The sequence below is a fragment of the Callorhinus ursinus genome, unplaced genomic scaffold (genome assembly GCF_003265705.2).
Source record: "Callorhinus ursinus isolate GAN/ISIS: 27379988/994484 unplaced genomic scaffold, GSC_fseal_2.0 scaffold11, whole genome shotgun sequence".
Classification (NCBI taxonomy): Eukaryota; Metazoa; Chordata; class Mammalia; order Carnivora; family Otariidae; genus Callorhinus; species Callorhinus ursinus.
The window spans coordinates 22,679,665-22,705,633 of record NW_027397073.1 but is presented as its reverse complement, the minus strand read 5'-3'; the positions used below and the strand labels follow the sequence as shown (position 1 = coordinate 22,705,633).

The following is a 25,969-nucleotide window of genomic DNA, read 5'->3' as shown; positions in this document are numbered from 1 at the left end:
GAAAGCCTGGAATGCATGGTCAGTAGTTTGGAATTCATTTAAGCAATTAATCAGGACTTAAAGGACTACACATTCTTCTCTAGTGCCCATGGAACATTCTCCAGAATTGATCACATCCTAGGTCACAAATCAGGTCTCAACCGGTACAAAAGATTGGGATCATTCCCTGCATATTTTCAGACCACAATGCTTTGAAACTAGAACTCAATCACAAGAGGAAAGTTGGAAAGAACTCAAATACATGGAGGCTAAAGAGCATCCTACTAAAGAATGAGTGGGTCAACCAGGAAATTAAAGAAGAATTAAAAAAATAAATGGAAACAAATGAAAACGAAATCACAACTGTTCAAAATCTTTGGGATGCAGCAAAGGTAGTCCTAAGAGGAAAGTATATAGCAATACAAGCCTTTCTCAGGAAGCAAGAAAGGTCTCAAATACACAACCTAACCCTACGCCTAAAGGAGCTGGAGAAAGAACAGCAAATAAAGCCTAAACCCAGCAGGAGAAGAGACATACTAAAGATCAGAGCAGAAATCAATGAAATAGAAACCGAAAGAACAGTAGAACAGATCAACAAAACTAGGAGCTGGTTCTTTGAAAGAATTAATAAGATGGATAAACCCCTGGCCAGACTTATCAAAAAGAAAAGAGAAATGACCCAAATAAATAAAATCGTGAATGAAAGAAGAGAGATCACAACTAACACCAAAGAAATACAAACAATTATAAGAACATATTATGAGCAACTATATGCCAGCAAACTAGATCATCTGGAAGAAATGGATGCATTCCTAGAGATGTATCAACTACCAAAACTGAACCAGGAAGAAATAGAAAACCTGAACAGGCCTATAACCACTAAGGAAATTGAAGCAGTCATCAAAAATCTCCCAGAAAAGTAAAGCCCAGGGCCAGATGGCTTCCCAGGGGAATTCTACCACACATTTAAAGAAGAATTAATACCTATTCTTCTGAAACTGTTCCAAAAAATAGAAATGGAAGGATAACTTCCAAACTCGTTTTATGAGGCCAGCATTACCTTGATCCCCAAACCGGACAAAGACCCGATCAAAACGAGAATTACAGACCAATATCCTTGATGAACATGGATGCAAAAATTCTCACCAAAATACTAGCCAATAGGATCCAACAGTCCATTAAAAGGATTATTCACCACGACCAAGTGGGATTTATCCCTGGGCTGCAAGTTTGGTTCAACATCCACAAATCAATCAATGTGATACAATACATTAATCAAAGAAAGAACAAGAACCATATGATCCTCTCAATAGATGCAGAAAAAGCATTTGACAAAGTACAGCATCCTTTCTTGATCAAAACTCTTCAGAGTATAGGGATAGAGGGTACCTACCTCAATATCATAAAAGCCATGTATGAAAAACCCACAGCAAATATCATTCTCAATGGGGAAAAACTGAGAGCTTTCCCCCTAAGGTCAGGAACATGGCAGGGATGTCCACTATCACTACTGCTATTCAACATAGTATTAGAAGCCCTAGCCACAGCAATTAGACAACAAAAAGAAATCAAAGGCATTCAAATGGGCAAAGAAGAAGTCAAACTCTCACTGTTTGCAGATATGATACTTTATGTGGAAAACCCAAAAGACTCCACCCCAAAACTGCTAGAACTCATACAGGAATTCAGTAAAGTGGATATAAAATCAATGCACAAAATCAGTGGCTTTCCTATACACCAACAACAAGACAGAAGAAAGAGAAATTAAGGAGTTGATCCCATTTACAATTGCACCCAAGACCATAAGATACCTAGGAATAAATCTAACCAAAGAGGCAAAAAATCTGTGCTCAGAAAACTATAAAATACTCATGAAAGAAACTGAGGAAGACACAAAGAAATGGAAAAATGTTCCATGCTCATGGATTGGAAGAACAAATATGGTGAAGATGTCAATGCTACCTAGAGCAATCTACACATTCAATGCAATCCCTATCAAAATACCATCCACTTTTTTCAAAGAAATGGAACAAATCATCCTAAAATTTGTATGGAACCAGAAAAGACCCTGAATAGCCAGAGGACAGTTGAAAAAGAAAAGTAAAGCTAGAGGCATTACAATTCCAGACTTCCAGCTCTATTACAAAGCTGTCATCATTGAGAGAGTATGGTACTGGCACAAAAACAGACACATAGATCAATGGAACAGAATAGAGAGTCCCGAAATGGACCCTCAACTCTATGGTCAACTAATCTTCGTCAAAGCAGGAAAGAATGTCCAATGGAAAAAAGACAGTCTGTGCAACAAATGGTGTTGGGAAAATTGGACAGCCACATGTAGAAGAATGAAACTGGACCGTTTCCTTACACCACACACAAAAATAGACTCAAAATGGTTGAAAGACCTAAATGTGAGACAGGAATCCATCAAAATCCTAAAGGAGAACACAGGCAGCAACCTCTTCGACCTCAGCCGCAGCAACTTCTTCCTAGAAACATCGCCAAAGGCAAGGGAAGCAAGGGCAAAAATGAACTCTTGGGACTTCACCAAGATAAAAAGCTTTTGCACAGCAAAAGAAACAGCCAACAAAACCAAGACAACCGACAGAATGGGAGAAGTATTTGCAAATGACATATCAGATAAAGGGCTAGTATCCAAAATCTATAAAGAACTTATCAATCTCAACACCCTAAGAACAAATGATCCAATCAAGAAATGGGCAGAAGACATGAACAGACATTTTTCCAAAGAAGACATCCAAATGGTCAACAGGCACATGAAAAAGTGTTCAACATCGCTCGGCATCAGGGAAATCCAAATCAAAATCTCAATGAGATACCACCTCACACCAGTCAGAATGGCTAAAATTAACAAGTCAGGAAATGACAGATGTTGGCGGGCATGCAGAGAAAGAGGAACCCTCCTACACTGTTGGTGGGAATGCAAGCTGGTGCAGCCACTCTGGAAAACAGTATGGAGTTTCCTCCAAAAGTTGAAAATAGAGCTACCATATGACCCAGCAACTGCACTACTGGGTATTTACCCCAAAGATACAAATGTAGGGATCTGAAGGGGTATGTGCACCCCAATGTTTATAGCGACAATGTCCACAGTAGCCAAACTGTGGAAAGAGCCAAGAAGTCCATCAACAGATGGATGGATAAAGAAGATTTGGTATATATATACAATGGAATATTATGCAGCCATCAAAAGGAATGAAATCTTGCCATTTGCAAAGACGTGGATGGAACTGGAAGGTATTATGCTGAGCGAAATAAGTCAATCAGAGAAAGACATGTATCATATGATCTCACTGATATGAGGAATTCTTAATCTCAGGAAACAAACTGGGGGTTGCTGGAGTGGTGGGGGGTGGGAGGGATGGGGTGGCTGGGTGATAGACACTGGGGAGGGTATGTGCTATGGTGAGCAGTGTGAATTGTGTAAGACTGTTGTATCAGAGACATGTACCTCTGAAACAAATAATACATTATATGTTAAGAAAAAAGAGAAGAAGATAGTAGGAAGGGACAAATGAAGGGGGGAAATGAACCATGAGAGACTATGGACTCTGAGAAACAAACTGAGGGTTCTAGAGGGGATGGGCATGGGGGGATGGGTTAGCCTGGTGATGGGTATTAAAGAGGGCATGTACTGAATGGAGCACTGGGTGTTATATGCAAACAATGAATCATGGAACACTACATCAAAAACTAATGATGTAATGTATGGTGATTAACCTAACATAATAAAAAAATAAAAATAAAGTTTCACCAAGGGAAAAAATAAAAGAAATGTGAAATCCAAGAACAGAAGTGAGTTTGGGATGAAAATGCTGTGTTCAGTATTGAGAAAATTGAGACAAAATGTTGCCATAGTATTTCCTAGGAAGAGACTGACCTGTGGGGTTGTAATTCAAGGGGAGATCAGGCATCATCTTGGGCAATGTCTTTATCAGGGAGATGATGGAAAGAATGCAGCTGTGGGGTATAGAGAAGAGAGTGTTGAAAGGGGAAGGGATGAAGGCAGATGATTCAGGAAGTTTTTTTAAAGATTTGTTTATTTATTTGAGAGAGAGAGAGAGAAAGAGAGAGAGTGGGGGAGGGGAAGAGGAAGAGGGAGAGAGAGACTCTCAAGCTGACTCCCTGCTGAGTGCAGAGCCTGACTTGGGGCTTGATCCCATGACTCTGAGATCACCACGTGTGTGATCTGAAACCAAGAGTTGGACGCTCAACCCACTCGGCCACCCAGGTGCCCTAGGAATATTTTAAAGGAGGAAGAGGGGTCAGAAATACAAGACAGGGGCCAGGGGTCCTTAAACAGCCCAGGGAGGAGAGAATTCTGAGGAGGAAGTGATCAGCACTGTCCTGAGATTTTGGAGTTGGGTGTTTTGACAATCACTGGATTTTGCCAATTAATCTTAAGCAATTCATAACATTCGAGAATGTAGTTTATACTCATTGGAGGAGGTGGGGTAGAGTAAAATATCAGAGCACTGAAGAATGAGCAGAGTCTGAATGCAGGCTCTTTCAAGACGATGAGTAGTGAAGGAAAGGGGGTAGAAGAGTGGGAGGAAGGGTTTTTAAAAAATGGTAAAGAAAGAGTAGTGGCTCAGCTACAGAGTAGAAGCCCCTGGGTCTCTGTAATGTGAGCATGGGAGTACCTTTGGGTTAGTTTATACCAGCTTTAACATTTTCTTTCTTCTTTTTTTTAAAGATTTTATTTATTTATTTTAAGAGAGAGCGAGCATGAGTGTGCATGCACTGGGGGAGGGGCAGAGGGAGAGGGAGACTCTCAAGCAGACTCCCGCTCAGTGCAGAGCCCCACACAGGGCTCAATCCCACTACCCTGAGATAATGACCTGAGCTGAAACCAAGAGTGATTAGCTCAACTGTCTGAGCCACCCAGGCACCCCTAGCTTTAACATTTTCTATGTGTTTTTCATTTGTTTGTTTTAGAAATGGCAGCTAAATGTGTACAGACTGTGTTAAATTACTGTTTTTTCTTGAGATATAACTTTTTCAGTTCACTTAGAACATGCAAGTCGGATATTTTTAATCAAATGAAATATGTATAAAATGGATTTTCTCCTAATTCCAGCTTCATCATGACTTTACAATACCAACTGATTGGGATATTTACAATATTTGCCAAAACTTAGAATTTTACAAACACTAGGTTATTACCAGTGTTTCTTTAATAAATGTAGCATGCAAAATTTGAAATTTTAACATGGGTACCTAAATTATACTCAGAATATATCTTTGTAGTATTTCAAAAATCACACTGAAACATAACTTCCTTGGAAAATAGACTATAAAACTTAATAGGTTTTCCATTTTATCAACTGGAATGCTTTAGCTTTGTTTTTCATTGTACATTCCTCATTTTTCACTCATTGAAAACTGCCAATTATTATTTTTTATTGTAAAGTCAATTTTAGTATCTGCTTTATTTTTTTAAATTTTGTTGCCTTTTCAAATTGGCATGTCTTTAAAGTGTTTCTTACTTGATTAGAAAAGTCTGTGTGTGTATTAAATCACTTCAGTTTTACCAGGTGAAATTGAGCTGTACTGTTTTTGAGCCAGCAATGAAAACTGCAGTTTTTAACATGTGACATTTTGGGGTGGTGAACATATGTGAAATGATTGTATCTAGATTATTGAAAGAAATGGTCTTGAAAAATTCATGGGAAGCTTTAGCATTGTCTGAAGAACAAGAGGGAAGGCAAATTAGTATTAACTTTAAAATGAGGGAAAAAGGGTAGTTTTGTTTTAAAGCAAAAAAGTCTGGTTGGGCCAGAATGTAAAAGAAGATAGTAAAAGCCAAATTTGGGCGGTACCATAGGTTGTAGGAGGCTTGAAGGGAAATGAAATTGTTTTACTGGCACATAATAAGCTTGAAAAGAAACAATAAAATGTACTATTTCATTGATACTATTAGATCAACTTTGATGGATTTATTCATAAAATGGAGAAGATGCTGGTGAATCCTGCAAAATATTACATGGGGGACATGCCGGAAGAGTGAAATTACAGTTTGTTCTTTTCTGTTAAAATAACAGTGAGATCATAGTCTTTAAAGAGGCTGGTAGAGTGGGCCAAAAGCCCCTTGCTCTGTCTGATTTGTAATTTGTGATAAATTCAAGTACATGGTGAACACTAACATGAACTGTCTGTGGTTGGTAGAAATGAAGATTGGAAAAGACTGTAAATAGATCAATCCAAGTGAAAATTCTCTGTATAAATGAATCATACAATTAAACAAACAAAAAGCATACAGGGGGAGAAAAAAAAGGAGAAATCAGATCTGGGGTGTGAGATGCGGGGAAGAGAAAGATGAGGAAGGGACACCCTGAGATGCCCTGAGGTTCCTTCCTCTGAGAACGGAGTCAGGAATCTCAGCCGTGTACTGGGGGGTTTGGGAGAAGAGACTTCAGGGAGTTCTGCGAGATGGCCTTGATCTTAGAAATGTAGGAGGGTCAGGCCATTGTCTTACTGAGATTTGGGGAGAGGTTGGACGGGAAGTTTGAGCAGGGGAAAAAGGTTTGTATGAGTGCCATGGTATGTGTGTCAGGGAAGCTGTGGAAGCAATGTGAGCACAGGTCAGGAGTTTCTCAAAACGTACTCGAGAAGAGAGAACATGGGGTCAGTGGTTTGGGTTCAGGGGGAAGCATGGGGCCCCTTTGGTACCTTTTTATAGAGTGCAGGGCCCAGGTGTTGGTGGGCTATGTGGATTCCCCCCACCCCCGGCACTGCTTGCTTGCCTCTGACACCTCCAGCCACACACTTGTGAGTATAGCTGGGGGCATCAGTCTGCATACCTGGGCTCTGAGATTATTTTGGCTTCATCTTTTCCCCTGATCTACGTCATCCTGTTAAAAACAGCTTGAGACACAGTTGACATGATTTTGGCTTTACATACTCTCCCCTATGAATTTACTCTGTGATCTGGGAAATGAAACATAGAAGAAAAAAAGAAAAGAAAAGAAGGAAGGAAAAAAATCTCCATCCACATTCTCCTTATCAGAGAATTTGAGCATTATGACCACACATGCTGGAGGCAGTTTCCTGTTCTCTGGCTCAGGAGGCAGAGGGAATGCCAGCGGGAAGCGAACAGGAGCTAAGGTGGCTTGTCTAACTCCCAGTCTCCTTTTCCTTTTTGGAGTGGTGACTCCTCCACAGGAATTTTCTCTCAGAGTCCCTATGCCCTGAGGCCATGCTCCCACATCTAGTCTTCCATCCTCCTTGGACCATACCTCTCCTTTCTCTCAGCCGATGAAAGTTCTTCAGCCTCTGTGTTGCAATGTTGGCCACAGTTAATAAGATAGTCATTTTGTTGGGTCCTGGGTTTGATTTAGGAAAATTAAGCCAACACCAATGGAGGGACTACCACAGGCAGGCCCTGGGTCTCGTGCTCCGAACAGGACAGAGCCAACAAGACACAATGTGGTGAGGGAGGCCAACGTGGGGGGCTGGTGGGAGAGGGCAGCGGTGTTGTGCAACGCCCAGAGAGATTGCTTCCAGCTGAGAGGGCTTGGGAATGGTTCAGCTGAGGGCGATTTTAGAATTGGGCTTGCAGGGTGTAAGGGGGGGACGCGGGATTCTGACCAGATGCTAGGGCGGAGGGGGCAGAGCCTTTGTGGTGGAGGAAACCAGGTAAGCAGAGGCGTCGGGGGCAGGGCTGGGAGAGAGCCTGGAGTGGTGTGAGCTGGACTAAAAGCAGGGTGAAGCGGAGTAGTGGTACTCTCTTCATGCTTGCCCTGCTTAGGAGTTTGGGTTTTCTTCTGTGAGAGGTTCAGCATGAGAAGCCCCAAGCCTTTGGAGGCTGCCTGTAGTTCATTGCAAAAGCTTTCTCATTTATCTGCCTGTGTGCAGTTAAATCTGTGTTTCCCAGGTTCATCTGTTAAGAAGAAAACTGGAGCTTTCTTTGGCCATTGTGATGTCATCTTTGAATCCTTTGCTTTCTGCGAGCCCCTTTTTATCGAGATCTTGCTATTTTGCTTGGCTCTTCTTGGTTGCCTCCCTGCACCATCTACAGCCCGCAGTTTCATTTGCTTTGCCACTTTGGAGAGTTCAGGATCACAATGTTGCCAATTCTAAGTTTTAATAAGTTTTCTCACCTTTTCATGGCTGTCTTTAAAAAGAAAAATATATACATGCAATGAGCAATAGTTAGCATTCTGAATATTGTTTGTTACGTTACAGTTGAGATGAAAACGTTAAGAAACACAGTCGCATCCCATTGCCTTAGAAGACTTTTGGTTGTAAAAGCGCTTTAAAGAGAAGTTGGCAGATAAGAAAATGAGAAGAGGGATCTCCATTCATATAATTGTTGCTTAGTAAACTTGATAATGGAAGTTTTGGAGGGTTCTTTTTGTGTCACTTAGCAGGTGTTAGTTCTGCTCCGAGAGAGGAGTTCATGGTTGGGTGGGAGGCACTGAGAGATTTCTTCACCTGCTGGGTACCAGTAGTTTTTATTCCTTATTTAGGTCTGATACTCCACAGTGCAGTGTTGTGTTATTTTTAGTAAAAAAGAGCAAGCCATCTAAATGTTTAATCAAAGGGAACAGTGTGGTGTATACAGCACATCTACTTGATGAATGCTTCTGTCATTATTAAGAAGGTGATTACTGAGACCATTATGGAAAAATAGTATGATGTAATGTTCAGGGGAGAGAAGCAGAATGTAAAATGACATGTCAGCTGAGATTTAAGTGCTTTAAAAGTGAAGAGTGTCTACCATACAGACAGTCTCTCAGAGACTGAAGGCTGGATCCAATGGCTGGTCAAAGGTGCCCCCCATGGGGCCTGAGCAATGTGGGATTGCGACCTAAATCTGAAGCTAAGTAAGCAATAAATACTCCTGAATACGAATAAGCATGTTTAAAAAAAGAGAGAGACCTATTTTAGGTAAACAGTGTTACCATTTGGCATTAAGAAAAACAAATTTGCTTGCTGGCCCCTTTCTTCACCTGCCTTTCCTTGTCTCCCTTAATCAGGTACTTTCCATTTGGGTTGTTTCTTCTAAAATTGGCAAACAGATTACCTTCCTCATCAAATTAATGTTTGCCTACCTCCAATAAAGCTGAGACCCTGTGGTTAGGCATACTGCTGCCCGTGACCCCCTTTCTCAGAATTGTGAACTCTGTCTGTGACTGGTGTTACTAGCTGAACTCATCCACATTAGGACTTGTGGCTGCCTCCTTCCCAGGGTGTCTAGGAATGGGATTGGCCATAATGGTCCGTTGCCTGGTTCTCACAGATGCATGGTCTGGAAGGTAACTTAGGCAGGTGAGCAGGTGGAGTGTTTGTGATGCAAGACCCTTGGCTCACTGTCATGAAGTTGCTTGTGTATTACGTGGAAATATTATTTCCATAATACCCTGCTGTTAGGGAGGGAGAGGAAGAGGGGAGAGAGAGGGAGGGGGAGACAGAGAGAAAGAGGGAGGGAAGGAAGGAGAGAGAGGGGGGAGGGGGAGGGGGAGGAGGGAGAGGGAGGGGGACAGAGAAGGGGAGCGATGGGGGAGAGGGGGAGGCAGAGAGAGAGAGAGAGAGGGAGAGAGGTGGCTGCCAGTTTCTTGCATTTTGGGCATCCTGCTCTTAAATAGGCATGAGGGTCATTACTAGAGGACTTCTTCCTCAGAGGAAGTCCTTTCAGTGCTCCCTCTACTCTGGGGCTTAGCCCCTATTTTCTTCTCACCCCCTTATCATCCCTTTGCCCTGTTCTGCCATCTCCTTTGCGGGCTGTGCTTTCTTGATGGTGCCTCTCCCCTAGGGCTCTTGGAGTATGGATGCAGTTCACCCAGCCCGCCTCCTTTACTGTCCTCACATAGCCATGTCAGTTGAGGACAAATGGAAAAGGCAAAATTCAACTCTTTCTCAAATCTCCTTCCTTCCTGCTTCTGCAGTGGTAGAGTTGAGACATCTGTCCCTGCACAGAAGCACACAGTTAAGAGTTAGCTAACCACTTGCCTTTCTTTCTTCCTGACCCCTCACCTCCGAATCTGGGAGCCTTGAGAGATCATGCAGAGTGTAGCGCTCAATGGGCTCTAGAGATGACCTGGCTCACCCTCCTTTTTCTAGATGAGGAAAGTGATGCCCCAAGGTCATTGCTTGAGATCACATATTCCCAAGTGGCAACTACAGGACAAGATCCCAGATCCCTCCCATCCCAATCGGGCAGCCTTTTCATTATATCCTTAGGCTTACTTGAGTGACTTTCTTGACCCCAGAAACTTCTAGGATGCTCTACAGGTTTTCTGTATAGCTTTGTCCAAGGGCCGTCTCTTTCACAACACTTTTATAGAGGGACCCAGCCAGAAGAGAATTCTTCATCCTCCAATCTCCCTTAGCGTCCTTTTAAACCATGCAAAGCATTTGTAGTGCTACCACCAATTTGGGTTAATTATATACATGTTTTACCCTCCTGACCGGACCACAAGAGCTGCTTGAAGTCAGGAATTGTACCTTTGTCATTTTTGTTTGTCCTATGATGGGGGCACAGCACTTGGCAATGGTGGGTGCTCAATAAACATATGTTGCACGAATGAACAAGAGAATGAGTGAATAAGCCATGAGCCCACTGGAATAGCACCTTTGTTCCCTCCTGGAGTTGGGTGCTATAAATCAAAGTGTGATGAATCTCTGGGGACTGGGAGCTTTGTGAGTTATGGGGAAGCCTCCCTGTCTCTCCGGCTGAGTGGGCAGAGATAACATTAAAACTGCAGCCTTGGAGTAGGAGCAGTGATTTAGGAAGTACATGCGTATGGGCTCTTCATAAATAAATCAATTAAATTGCTGCCACGAGCTAGTCAGGCAGGTCTGCCCCTCAGCTGAGCAGGTGTGTGGTGCTCCTCTGGCTAGATCTCGATTGCTGCTGAAAATCGTTCCAGCGTCTGGGTTTCTGCACAGTGTGGGGCTTCTGGTCATCAGCGTTTGCCTGTTTGAGGACTTTCCCCACCAATGAAGAGAGGGCAGAATAGTTCATCGTTTAGTCACCGTGGTTACATCAACCTGGGGCAGCTGCCCCAACTTCAGGCTTTCCCTACATGTGGCTGATTTTTTATTTTGGTATGGATTTCTTTACTTGGTAAGTTTCCTTATGGGGGATTCAGTAGCTATGGAGCTCAAAAGTCATGTTTCAATAAAGAACTGTGGGAAGCTCAGCTGATAAGAAAAATGCTCTGAATTCTGGTCCATTTCAAAAAAATAAGTGGATTTTGGAAACGGTGAAGTGACTCCATGCATCGTCCTCTCCATTAAAATCGTTTTGCTTCTTTATCTTAGTCCCAAAGGCAAGGGTCTCTGGAGTTAGAAGGTAGCAATTAATTTAGTTGAAATGCAAATTTATATTTCTGAGCTAATAGGAGGTGATGAGTGGAAATTCTCCAAGTTCCCTCTTTTCCTCACAATTTATTTCCTTACAACAAATATCTACTGAGTACTTAACACACGTCAAAAACATGACAGGCCTTGGAGATATAAATAGGAAGTACTCTTTGCTTTCAAGGATTTTATATTTTGATAGGGGTTGCAGATGTATACACTGATGAGAGTATAAAGGAGCAGCCCAGTGATGGAAACTGGATAAAGAGCTCTGGGAATAAGAATGAGACAGAAGTGTATTGGCTTAGGGAAGGGTCACTAACCTGGAACTTAAGGGATGATGGGGTTTCACTAGAGGAAGGGAGGGTACTCCGGAGAGTGGGAGTAACATAGAGAAAGGACTTGGAGCATTTAAGGACTGATCATTCAGGCATCTATTCACCCACAGGTAATTACTGACCAATCCATGTGGTGGGCTCTGTGTCACGCAGGTACTCATGGAGCTGCCTCAGACAGGGTCTCTGTCTGCCAGGAGCTCAAGGTTTGCATGGAGGGTGGGATTCCTGCAGAGAGAGTCGGGAGTGAGGCTGGGAGTTTGGGCTGGGAGACTGTGTCAGAGGCTCTGGTGCTGGACTGAGGAGTTTGGACTATGGCCAGCAGTGCTCATGGGGATGGCGTCTAAACCTTCAGTCTATGACTGAAGGACATTGAGGGTATTTCTTTTCTTTCTTTTTTTTTTTTGCTTTCACAAACATTGCAGTGAAAAACTTTGTAGTACGTACATCATTTCAAGCATGTGAGAGCATGCATATAGGATCAGTGCCTAAAATGGAATCACTGGATCAAAGGGTGTGTGCATTTTGTAAATTTTGTCAAATTCCCTTCATTCAAGGTTTATCAGCGTTCACTCCCAGCAGCCGTAAATGAGATGCGCTTCCCTGCCTACTCTGCCCCCCCAACGCACACACGCGCACACGCACGCGCACACGCACGCGCACACGCACGCACGCACACGCCCGCACACACATGCGCCGTAACAAGCACAGTCTTTCATTCTACTCCCCCAAAATTGTCACTATTGTGGGGGCACAGATGGCCAAGCTCCAGCACTCTCTAAAGGTACAAAGGCATGAGTTTGAGATGGATGAAATTCTGTCCTGGACAAATCCAAGAATACCTTCTATGTTTTACCTCGGTTCAGGTTTCTGTCCCGTGGGTACGCAGAGTAAAGCATTATGGGAAAAAGTGGTTGGCTCCCAGGTTGTTAGATTCAAAGATTAGGAGTGTCCTCATGTATAACTACTAAACGGGACTCATAATAACTCATGGTAGATGGGTCACTGATGTAGGCTTAAACTCTCCCTGATTTTTTTTTTTTTTTCATATTTTCAGCTTCTGCCACTTTCTGGGGAAATGACTGCTCTAAGTCTCATTTGTCCTAAACTTTTAATCTTGGAGTGTGCAGGCCTGTTTAATCAGTCTACTACATCAATAATAGTTGATAAATATAGTCCTTTACATGGGATGATAAAAAGCTGGTAGCATATGATTACTTGGACATGTGACAAGAACTTCAAACTTAAGTCTGTGTCTTTCAGCATCCCTACCCCCCATAAGTGGAAGATGAAGGCAGAAGTTGTGGTTTCCAGGCACAAATCCCATGTGTGTGAAATAGATAAGTTGGCCCAACTATGTCAGGTGTCATCTCCATCCTCTCTCTGACTACCTGGGGATAAGGAGTGACAACAGAATGCCCACGTTAAGAATGAAGGTGCTTGACAAAAGGCTTACCAGGAGTGATCTGGCAGCTTTTAGCAGAAATATCAAGAGCAAATTGCACAGGTAAGAGGCAGAAAACTGAATTTAGAGTAGTTTGTAGTTTCTGTATTAAACAGGTACTCATTATAGGATTTTAAAAGTCAGGTGAGCAAGCAACTTGCATTTATTCAGGACCTGCTTGCTGAGGCACTGTATTAAGCAGTACAGAAGGTAATGAATAAGTAAGTAAATAAATAAATACTGTTCGTTTCGGCAGCACATATACTAAAATTGGAATGATAGAAGATTAGCATGGCCCCTGCACAAGGATGACACACAAATTTGTGAAGCATTCCATCTTTAAAAACAAACAAATAAATAAGTAGTTGGGGTCCCAGCTCTTTAAGAAATCAGGAAGGAGTTGGGAAGACAAATCTACATGACCAATTTAATGGCTATATGAGAGTTAACAGTATGAGGTTGCAAATACATGAAACAATTTGGTGCCAAGCTGTTGGGTCTGAGGAACTTAAATAGCTCTGAGCTAAGAGGTTTAGAGTGCCCAACTTGAAAGCTCACCACAGCTCTAGGAAAGTTCTTTGGAAAGCTGGGGTGTATCTTTCCCCCTGTTTCCTACCCATCAGGCTTCCATACATCTGTGTTCTTTTTGAACCTCTCCCATATGCTTTGCCTGCACACTTTGCTTTGGTTCTCTCTCCTGAGGGACTTTCAGGATACTTCCCTCCTTTTCTCTATACCTTGGGAATCCACTCAGGGCAGCACCATCTTCCATTCTTTCTAGAGCTCTGTGGCTTATGGCTTTCCCTCATTCACACAGCAACCCGATCCTGTACCCCATATTCCCCTTACTAGAGGATAAGTAAATGCCTTCAGGTCCCCAAATAATTAAACATAGAGTTACCTTATGGCTCAGCAATCCCACTCTTAGGGATATACCCCAAAGAGTTGAAAACAGGGCTTCAAACAGATATTGTACATAAATGTTTATATGGCACCATTAACAATGGTTAAAAGGTAGAATAACCCAAATGTTTATCAACGAATGACCCATGGTTAAACAAATTTGGTATAGCCATACAATGAAATGTTATTCAGCCATAAAAAGGAGTGAAGTGCTGATAGATGCTACAACATGGATGAACCTTGAAAACAATACGCCAAGGGAAAGAAACCAGATCCAGAAGGTCACATATTGTATGGTTCCATTTATATGAAATGTCCAGTATAGGTAAATCTGTGGAGACAGCAACTAGATTGGTGGACATCAAGGACTGGAGGAGTGGTAAATGGAGAGTATCTGCTTAACGTGCATGGAGTTTTATTTTGAAGTGATACGAATATTTTGGAACTAGATAAGGGTTGTAGTTGCAGAACATTGTGAATGTACTAAATGCTACTGAATTGTCCACTTTAAAAGAGTCAATTTTATGTTACATGCATTTTTCTTCAATTAAAAAAAAACCCCAAAACAAAACAGGTAACTCCTTCAGGGAACATGAAGTTGGGAACCAGCAGTTTAAACACTCTTCTTCCTGATATAATTGATTTGGGGGTAGGGGGATGTGGGTGATTGAAGAAATAAAACCTTAACGCAGAGGGGTGATTTTTAGAGTGTAGTTCAGGCAATGACAGTAATCCATCAGATTGATACAGAGATTTATAGTTCAGAAAGTGCCTTTGGTCCAACATCTTATATACTCCTTATAACCTTTCCCTCATTTTTCCTCCTCATCGGTCAAAAAAGGTCATGGTTCACACTTCTTGTCACCTGGAATAATGTTACTGCACCCCTGTGTTTGAATCCAATCCGTTCATGAAGGACCAGATCAAATGTCATCTCTTGACGCCTCACCTGGAAATATAAGCACATTCTGGTTGCTCCGACCACTTTAGGGTTTAAGACAAGCTCTGTTTATGAGCCAAGGTACCTAATGCCAACTTGGGCAGAGATGACACCTATTTTGATGTCTAGACATTTTATGTGAACAACGTAATGATTGAACAATATTGGCATTAGGAATAATTTGAAGGTGTGATGGACGATGTGGCGGAGCAGATCATATGGTTAGTCAGGAATGGGTAGGTCAAGGGGAGCTTGTTAAGCAGTTAGTTAGTAGAGCCTCTTAGGCTAGGGACTCCCTAGTATAACTGTCATATCTGATGCCTCCCATGGCACTTGACATATAGTAGGCCATTTAAAAATGTTGACTTAGTTCTTTTGTTCATTCATTTATTAATTTCCTTTTGGGGAGAGGATGGTTCTCAGAATATAACCTGCCTAAAGATAAGAACCCCATCTCCCTCATTCCCCAGTGCCTTGCGGAGTGCCTGGTATAATTGGTTCTCCATAAACACTTGTGGAATGTGTGACTGAACTGGATGGAGAGAACGTGAGACAGAATCTGGCGGTTCTCTTCTTCAATCCCAACTCTGGCTCTCACTGGCTGTGTTGTCCTATAAATAAGGGAGAAGGATACAGCTTAGTACTGGATACATTTAATAAATGGTAGGTGTTATTTATCCATCAAATCATCATCAAACCTGAACAACAAAAGCAGCTCTCTTTGGCAACTTAAAGTCATCCATTCTTGTGCTTTGGTCATGTGAGCCTGGCTGAGTATTCATTTATTTATTCATTCCACAGCTATTGACTGAGCTCTTACTATGTGTCAGGTTCTGTTCTAGGAACAATGGGGAAGCCACTGGAAGGCTGTAAAACAGGAGGAACATGCCCAGACAAATGTGTTACAAGGATTCCTCCTTTTTGTGTGTGAAGAATGACTTAAAGGCGGGCAAGATGCAGTAAGGAAGCACAGAGAATGTGTATTGCCAGAGAATGTGTATTGCACTTGTCTTTATGGAGAGGAAGATGTCTTAGTCTAGAGGGGAGGCCGTGGGGGTGGTGAGGAGATCTGGACTGTGTTTTGGAGGCTGAGCAAAAAGGACTTGATGGTGGGTTGGATACTGGGCGGGGGAGTGAAGAAAAGGGGGGGTTAGGTTTATGCCTCAAATAACTGGCTGAGTGGAGCTGCTGTTTCCTGAGACAGTAGACACTTCTGAAGAGATTTGGAAAGGAATTTTGACAATCTTGATTTAGCTAGGATGCTTTTGAGGTACTTAGTCGATATTGACGTGGGGCGCAGTAGAGAGATTGGAGCTGTTATCTATTGAAAAGGTGGCATAGAAGGTACTTAAAGCCACAGGAATAGATAAGATCCTTTAATTAATTAGTTTATTTTTTGTTATGTTAGTCACCATACAGTACATCATTAGTTTTTAATGTAGTGTTCCATGATTCATTGTTTGCTTATAACACCCAGTGCTCCATGAAAGATGAGATCCTTTTAAAAGGGACAGAGAGAAGCCTTGGGAGTGAGCTGTGAGAGGCTCCTTCATTTAGAGCTTGGGTACAGAAATGGCCCAGCATGTGGGCTTGCAGAATTTAAGGGACAAAAGAGTTTCTGGGAAGAGGAATGTCCGTCGATATCAACAGATGCTGAGAGGACTGAGCAAGATGAGGACAGAGAAGGGACATTGAAGCTGGCATCTTGGAGCTCATCTGTGATTTGGCAAAGGCAGTTGCCACCAAGGGGAGGGGTGAAAATACCAAGGTAATAGGTGGATGGGCTAACGGGAGGAGAGGGAATAGAGACCCTGGAGACTGCTGTCTCAAGACATTTTCTGTGAAGTGTGGCAGCGGCATGGGCTGATAGGTCGAGGCGGATGTGAGGTACAGGACACTTTGCTTCCTTGAAGGGGGAACCCTAGAGCATGTTTGTGGGTTGATAGGAAGAATCAAGAAGAGGGAGAGGTTGATGACCCATGAGGGAGAGAAGGCTGCAGCAAAGCGCCTGAGAAGGCGAGCGTGAGGGCTCCAGACCACAGGTGTCCTGTTACATTTTGAGAGGCTTTTCTGGAAGGATGGAGAACATAAGTGACATCCGTTTTGAGAGATGCTGGACATGAGAGTAAAAATGACTGAGGAGGGCGCCTGGGTGGCTCAGTTGGTTAAGCGACTGCCTTCGGCTCAGGTCATGATCCTGGAGTCCCGGGATCGAGTCCCACATCGGGCTCCCTGCTCGGCGGGGAGTCTGCCTCTCCCTCTGACCCTCCCCCCCATCTGCTCTCTCTCTCTCTCTCATTCTCACTCTCTCAAATAAATAAATAAATAAATAAAAATAAAAAAATCTATATAAAAAAATGAGGAAAGTGAAATCTCTGGACCATAGCATTTTGGGCAGACCACACACACGGTATGGAGGTGCACTGGCCAGGTGCATAAGCATTTTCTTGAAACAAAAATGTGATCCTGCAGGCAGAGGTCAAAATGTCGAACTATCACAGGAGTTCTGATGCCTCTAGGCCTGAGGCAAAGGGAAGGGAGATAGAAACTTCTAGAGAGGGGCCGAGTGGAAAGGCGGAGGAGGTCAAAGAGTGTGGGGGCCGGGAATGAAAGCAGAAAGGAAGAAAGAGGAGGCAGGGAAGAAGAGGGGAGAACTTGTGTCAGAGGCAGCCCAGGCACACCTGTGGCTTTGCCCTTTAACTAACAGCCAAGGGCACCACGAGTCATAGGAAACCACTGTAACCAGCACAGGTGTGACAACACAGCCCGGCTCCGCTCTTGGCCCGTGAGAAAGGAAGTGCCAGAACAGGCGCCTGGCTATAATTAGCACCCATGGGCAGCCTAGAAAGCTGCCTGCTCTGAGGTCGGAGAGTTCAGAGCTGGCGTGTGAAAACAGGGGCGTGCAAACCGCCGGTGGAAACTCCCGTGGGAGGTTGGCCTCTGAAGTCCCTGTTGGTGCCTCCTGGGCTGGGAGCACAGCCCTGCAAGCTGGCCACGCCGAGCACGGACCCTGGAGCCAGCAAGGCTAGTGTCCAGATGAGGGCGGCCAGAATTCATCGGGCTATCCTTTATCTGTCTGGGCAAATGTCCTTCCTTCGTGGCTGGCTTTCTCTGGCTCATGGGGCAGCCCCAGCTGGTGGGAGTGACGCTGCCTTGGCAGACAGGGGAGGCCGGCCTTGGCAGATACAGAGGGCGATGCTTTCCTAAGGCATCGTCTCCGTGGAGAGTATTTCTTTCTAAGGCTTTGGCACATCCATGCTTTTCTCCCCCACGCTGGCCCATCTCTGACTTTATTGCTCATTTCCCACATGGGAACATCTTTTTTTTTTTTTTTTTTTTAAATCTTTGCAGTGAAATAGAGAGGAAACCTCAAAGAGCTTCTCTTCTCTTCTCTCTCTCTCGGTGTGCGTGTTATTTTGGAATCAGTTTGGAATTTAGGAGGGAAAAGGTAGAGCGCATGTTCTTTTTCTTTACACTCCTCAACAGTGAACACAGATGTCCCCTTGCTGCTACTCCTCTATTACAGACTCATTAAATCTCAGCTTTGGATGGCATCTATTTCACCCACCCAACCTCAGGAAGCAGGACTCCCAGCCCTGATGAGTGCTATTCGAAGCAGAGCCCCATTCCTCCTCCTAGGGTGGCTGCCCCTTCCTCTCTCCACCTGTTCAGTTCTAAGAAAATTCTTCCTTATATGGATCCCACTTTAATTTCCTTGTAACTTTCCATCTCCAATCTTGGTTTTCTCTCTGGACATCCCAGAATTAGCTAGCTCTCGTCTTCCAAATAAGAGCCCTTCCTTTTTGATTTGTGGAATAGGTCCTTCTTTTCAGCCTGTTTTCTCTTTTTCAGGCTAATCATTCCCAGTTACTTTGACCACTCATTAGTTCACCAAATTATCTGTTTCTTGCCAGTTGAGTGCCTTCTACTGTACTAGGTACTGGGGGATGTAGCCATTAATAAAATGAAACTGGAGGAACTCACATTTTATTTAAAAAGAACACTTAGTGGGCAAGGTAGAAACATGTCATAAAATTAGAAGATGAGGTGATAAGAACCATAATAGAGATAAAAGATGTCTATTGCCTATTGAGGACTTACCACATCATGTTGCTAAGTATGCTGTGCACGTGATCTCACATAGAACTCACAATATCATGACCAACTTATAGACAGATCAGATACTCTGCCAAACTTCACAAGGCTTTTAAGATGGCAGCCAACTTTACACTACAGGGTGGATTTGGGATTTCTAACTATTGAGACAGATGTGAAGTCTCACTGTCAAGTTTAGACACCAAGAGCAGGGATTGAACTCTGGCCATCTGGCTGCAGAGCACATCTGCTTGACCGCTGTGCCATCTTGCTTTCCTGGAGGGCTCTTTCTCTTCTGCTGTGGGTATACCAAGGAAGTAAGGATAGGAGTATCCTTAGCAGGGCTGCTGCCTCTGAACTGTGCTGAAGAGACCTTTTTTAGATGCTCCCCTCGCCCCCTCCACCGGCAGGAAGCTCACTGTGCTAGCTCTGACCTCACTATTATTCTTGGCATAGGCCATTCAGTTTCATGTTACTGACCCCTCTGCTGTTCTGAATACATGCTTTCTTTTCACATCGTAATGGGAGCTGGCATGCAAAGTCAAGGCCACCTCATGTGCTGCCAACAATGGTCCATTCTTAGAGGAATCACTTTCCAAAGCCATCGTGGGAGCCATTGAATTAAATCCCGCTGCTCGGAAGCTAGTGGTTGTCCTGGGGAAGGTGGGCAGAGCTTTTCACCATCATTTGGCAGTGTTGTTCAACCTGCTTGGGGAGATGGGGATTCCCTGGGTGCTCCTGTGACATAAGCACTTAACACCTATTCATGGTGCCCACTGTGAGGGGCACAGTGTGGGGACCTAACAGCCGCCCCTCTTCACCCCCATTCCCAGCCATGGCCAACAGCAGCTGTTGTTGCTAGGACTGTTAGGGCTTCACAGCCTTGAGCAGCCCAACAGGAGATCACATTCTATTTTATTCTTCTGGCCCCAGGAGGCTTTCTGATGATTGTATATTCCAGTATGGGGTTGTGTGTCTGCTTATTATTTCATTCTGGATGATGGTGTGACCGGTACTGAACATAGTAGGCAGGAATAATTACTATTATCATTATTATTTTTAACTGTGCACCATTGAGAGAAACAAGTGTTGTCGGAGGACAGAATTATCTTTCCCCTCCCCCCACTTTTGTTTCCCCAGTGAGCTCTCAATTTAAATTAAACAGAGATTGCTCATCAACAGAAGATTAGGGTGGTGGTGATGGGGGGGGGTGAAATTTAATTCATTTGTTTCTTTTTTGTGGAGGGAGCAGATATTAGCTCTTTTATTTCTCCCCTCTGATATGGATGACTTTTCTCTTTTCATAAAAACGGCCAATAGTAATAATAATAATAATATGCAGAATTTGGACCTCTCAGGCAACATTCTTGCAATGACTTAAAAACTGGGGAAACCAAAATTCATTGCATTTGAATTCACATCTGCATTTTGCTTTGGGGCCTTGTGGTAGGCTGAATAATGGTCCTTCAAAGGTGTCCATGTCCTAGTCCCTGGCCCTGTGAATATGTTAATTTAGATGGCAAGAGAGATTTTGCGGATGTAATTAAGGATCTTTAGGAAGATGAGCTTGGATTTTTCCATGTGGGCCCAGTGTAATCATAAAGGTCCTTAGAGGAGGTCTATAGCCATACCATCCTGAATGTGCCCCATCTCGTCTTAGAAGAGGGAAGCGGGGCTCAGAGACAGAGTAGGACATGTGATGATGGAAGCAGGGTCAGAGCAATCTCAGGAAGGGGCCCTGAGTCTGCAAATGTGGGAGGCCTCTAGAAGCTAGGGAAGGGAAGGAAATGAATTCCTCCTGAAGCCTCCAGAAGGAATGCAGCCCTGCTGACACTTTGATCTAAATGTCTGACCTCTAAAATTATAAGATAATTAATTTGTGTTGTTGGAAGCCCCTGTTTGTGGTCACTTGTTACTGTAGCAGTTGGAAACTGCACACCGGGATGAAGAGTCCATGGCTATGTAGGTAGACTGACCGACCTCTCAGGCTCAGGACTACTCTGTGGATGTTTTAGGTCCTGGGTCCACATACTCTTCCAGTTGACTGACCCTTTTCCTTCCAACTTCCTCTCTTCTTAAGTGTAGGAGAGCCTGGCCTTGCTCTGAGGCATTCTTTGGAACATTTTTAGGGGGCCCGTATAAGTGGACACCAGAGGATATGGTGATGCTTTCCTAAAGCAGATTGTAAAGCCATCTGGGGACACAAGGGCATGATGAGGAATTCATGTTCATCAGACCTTTCCCCCTAATTTGCCACAACCAGTTCTTGACTGGTCCTCATTAAGGACAGTGTCATCTCTGAGAAGAGAAAGAAGGCAATGAAGGAACCGCTGGACTGACTGAATTTTTCACCAAAGAGAGGGAGTTTCATTAGTGAGACAGTGGGAAATTTTGGGGAAAAACATCATTGTGAAGCCTGCAACTGCCAAGGTGTGCACATACTCCAGCTTTTTGAAAAGGAGCGTCCAAAAGGAAAGGCAAAAATAAGCCCAAGGCCTTGAGACTCTAAAAGGGCAGCAATTCAAGTTAAAAGACCTATCCCAGTAAGGATAAAAACAGGCTATGTGGGGAGTTCTCTAGTGAGTTCTGATGGAAATACATCCTCCTCACTCCAAAACATATACAATATGGAGGTAAATACACAGCAAAGATAAATACAAAAGGAAGTATGTGAGTTAAATGTCAGGAACGGTAATGAGGAAAATAAACTGGAGCTTGTGAAAAATGATGAGAATAAGAATAGTTTATGAGGTGTTTTGTGGAGCCTGAAGAATTGAGGATGGCCAGGTGTTAGACCAGGTAACATCATAACATCCAATGTTGCCCTATCATGGCAAAGAGTGGTCAAATTGTAAAGGAAGGGACAAATATGATTAAAGAGAAGTGAAAGCCAGGTGAAGAGAGAAAGTAGTAAGAAGATATCCTCGTATTTTCAAATATATTCCCATCTCCAGGGCCAGATGGATTATATCCTCAAGTACTAGTTCCCAAAATGTAGTTCCCAGACCAGCAACGTCAGAATTCCCTGGGAATTTCTTAGACTTGGAAATTCTTGGGTCCACCCTAGACCTGCTGAATCTGGCATGCTGGGTCCAGGGCCCTGCAATCTGTGTTTTAACAAGTCTTCCAGATGATTCTAATGTGTGGGAATTCATAATCTGGACTCCATGGGTGGACTTCAGTGGGTCAGTGAACCCTCTGGTGTAAGACACAAATATTTTTGTCAATGCTTATGTTTTGAAGGGAGGAAGATAGTCATCGGCTTTCATCAGATTCTGAAAAGGATTTGAGACCCCAAAAGTTTTAGAGTCATTCTTCCAGCTTATTGAAATTGGAGCTTATTACTGACTTTAGAAAACTGCTGATGGTACTCCAAGAAATCATGGACACTCATAGTTTGGCAAAAAAAAAAAAAGGTCTTCCTGGTTTTTTAAAAATCAAAATTAGATGGATCCTGAAAACTGTACTTTGGTTAACTTGGTGTTGATCTCTGGCAAAAATCTAGAATGCTTCATTAGGTGGCTGGGCAATGAACACTTAAAACAGTTGAGTATCAAGAGCCAAAAGAGATCCATTAACACCCAAATACACCAAATAGACTCTGGGCTGTTTTATTTCTGCCATTAAAGAATAATTTCTTATGTTTAAATACAGAAAAATACAAAGAAGAAAACAAAGATGGCCTGTAATCCCACTGCAAGATAACTGAGCTCCCCTCTCTTGCCCATCAGAGCTTTCTTAAAGGTCCCTGTATTCTTCTGGAAAACAAAAGTTACAGGTAAAAGGATTGTTTTTTCTCTCTTCAAGTACACTGTTTTACACTTTGCCTTTAAAAATAAATCGTGTATCTTAGAGACCTTTCCATGTTCACACCCATAAAGTTACTTCATTATTTTTAATGGTTGAATAGCTTTCCTTCATATCTTTTACTGTTCTTTTTTTTAAGATTTATTTATTTGAGAGAGAGAGAGAGAGAGCACAAATGGGGGGAGGGGCAGAGGGAAAGGGGAGAGAGAGAGAAAGCAGACTCCCCACTGAGCATGGAGCCCAACTCTGGCTTGATCCCAGGACCCTGAGATCATGACCTGAGCTGAAATCAAGAGTTGGATGCTCAACTGTCTGAGCCACCTAGGCGCCCCATATCTTTTACTGTTCTATAGGTATTTTAAAACATGGATATTATTTATGTTTGTTTTGCTATTGCAAGCAATGATGCAATAAACAATGTTGTACACATATTTTGTATATATTTCCAAGTATATCCATAAGATAAATTCCTGTAGGTAAAGTTCTCAGTAAAAATGTACATGCATCTTAATATTGCAAAGTACTCTCCAATATGGTTCTTTTGTTCAATAGTCATATGCACAGAACATGAGAATCCTTGTTTTTCCACAACATTGACACTACTAGGTTTTAGCATTTAAAAAAAATTGCAAATCTAGTTGGGGAAAATCCATCATATTCTTGTGTTTTGATTTGCATTTGTTCATTAAGAAGCTTAAGTATTATTTCAAAAGTTTATTCACCATTCATATTTTTTAATGAACCCCCCTTAAATCCTTTGTCCATTTTTAATATGTTGCTTAACTTTTTATTAATTTGAATAATACTTAGAAATTAAATTGTCCTTTGTTCATCATATGATGTTGGAAATGTTTTTCCAGTTTGTGATTTTCCTCTGACTTTGCTTATGGCTTTTTGTTTTGTCACATTGATTTAAAAAAAATGTAGTCAAATTTATTCTTTTATGGCCTCTGAGCTCATGGTTTTTAAAATCTAAATGGAATTTCTAGATTGGTTGATTTGGGAAATGCCACAAAACTTGCTTATAAGGATTTCATCCACATGTTTTATAAAGTTTGCCATATCTTTGTGGACAAAATGAAGAAAAAAAAGTTGAGTGATGTATACATCAAAGTACCTTTATAGTTGACTCAGTGAATGTACATGAAGAATGCTGATTAATGAGTCCATGTCAACCTGGATTCCTCTGGTCTTGATGAAGACAGAAGACATAATTCTTGTATTTTCAGACAGAAGAAAGGTCGAGATAGTTTCCTGGATAACAGAACCAAGATTCAAGATCTTCACAGCCCAGAACAATGAATTTAAAACCAATGAGACAGGGGCACCTGGGTGGCTCAGTCATTAAGCGGCAGCCTTCAGCTCGGGTCATGATCCCAGGGGCCTGGGATCGAGCCCTCTATCGGGCTCCCTGCTCAGAGGGAAGCCTGCTTCTCCCTCTCCCATTCTCCCTGCTTGTGTTCCCTCTCTTGCTGTGTCTCTCTCTCTCAAATAAATAAATAAAATCTTTAAAAAAAAACCAGTGAGACAATTTAAAAGAGATAAATCAATGATTTATATTTTTCCAAAAGTTAAAGTATACGAGGACAAATGGGAAGACCTGCGATATCAGATATTCATGGAAGTAACATAACAACAAAGATAGAGCTCAGTGTGAATTAATGGTGTGCTAGGAATACCAAGAGAGTCAGTCTAAGTTTCTCTCTGGACTATGGAATAATTTTTAAAAAAACACCTTAATTTTGAAATATAGACTTACAGAAATTGTAAGAAGTACAGAGAGGTTCCAGGTACTTTTTCATCTAGATTTTCCCAATGGTAACATCCCACATAATTATAGTATCACTATTAAAACCAGAAAATTGACATTTGTACACTCTACACACCTTATTTTTCACCAGTTTTTACATTCACTGTGTGTGTGTGTGTGTGTGTGTGTGTGTGTGTGTGTAGTTCCATGGAATTTTATCACAACTACAGATCATATATATTTTTTTAAGTTTTTATTTATTTATTTGAGAGAGAGAGAGAAAACAAGTGATAGAGAGAGCACAAGCAGGGGCAGCTGCAGAGGAGGAGGGAGAAGCAGGCTCTCTGCTGAGCAGGGAACCTGACATGGGGCTCGATCCCAGGACCCCAGGATCATGACCTGAGCTGAAGGTAGATGCTTAACCCATTGAGCCACCCAGGTGCTCCCAGACTTATGTATTCTTAACAATTTTTAATTGGTAAATAAAGTAAGAATAGACTTATCTGTAGAAAAAAATTTGTTCCTTTATTTCAGACAAATCAAGCCTGGATTTTTATATAAGTGACATACCCTGGATAAAAGTGTACCTGGGGGTGAACTTGCACAAAGTACTCCTATGGTCCCTTGACTGTGCTACATTTGCATTCCGAGGGCTATAATGAAGCCGCATATTGACAAACTATAGAATTGAAGAGAAATAGAACTTTTAGTAACATCTTTAAAAGGTTCTATGAAGACCTGTCATGCAGCAAAGGAGGTCAGCTTGTTATATGTCATTACAGTGTCTGTTAAGAGAGATTGGAGGCAGTTATAAGCATTGATGATGGGTAAAGATCAATGAATATCCTAAAGGAGCTGGAATGTTTGAGAGGGTAGGTTTTGCTTCATATCCCAGATTAGGGGAGGAAGAGGAGAGGGAGAAAAGGCAGAGAGAAGAAGTAGAAGAAGTGCTGGTGGTCCCAGTGGCACACATTGGTAAAACAAAACAAAACAAAACAAAAGCAGTTACCAAGGTATATCTTAAATGCCTTCTCTGTCAAACCTCTCCCATTGACTTTGTAAAGAACAATGATTGTATTCAGCTATGGCACCTGTTAATTATGAAGATAAAGAGAAGGTCAGGGCGCCTGGGTGGCTCAGTGGGTTAAGTGTCTGCTTTCAACTCAGGTCATCATCCCAGGGTCCTGGGATCGAGCCCCACATCGGGCTCCCTGCTCAGCGGGAAGCCTGCTTCTCCTTCTCCCTCTGCCTGCTACTCTGTCTACTTGTGCTGTCTCTCTATCTCTCTGTCAAATAAGTAAATAAAATCTTTAAAAAAAGAGAGAAGGTTGATAGATATTTTTGTAACTCTGTCATTCTCTCTTCTTTGCCTTTCTGTCTTTCTTTTT

At 42.6% G+C, this 25,969-nt stretch overlaps 2 pseudogenes; both read left to right on the top strand.

Moving 5' to 3' along the window:
- LOC141373671 (protein NipSnap homolog 3A pseudogene) overlaps nucleotides 1–25,969 on the top strand; it is a 172,256-nt pseudogene that overhangs the window by 19,030 nt on the left and 127,257 nt on the right.
- LOC112835416 (U6 spliceosomal RNA) lies at nucleotides 13,329–13,429 on the top strand (annotated as a pseudogene).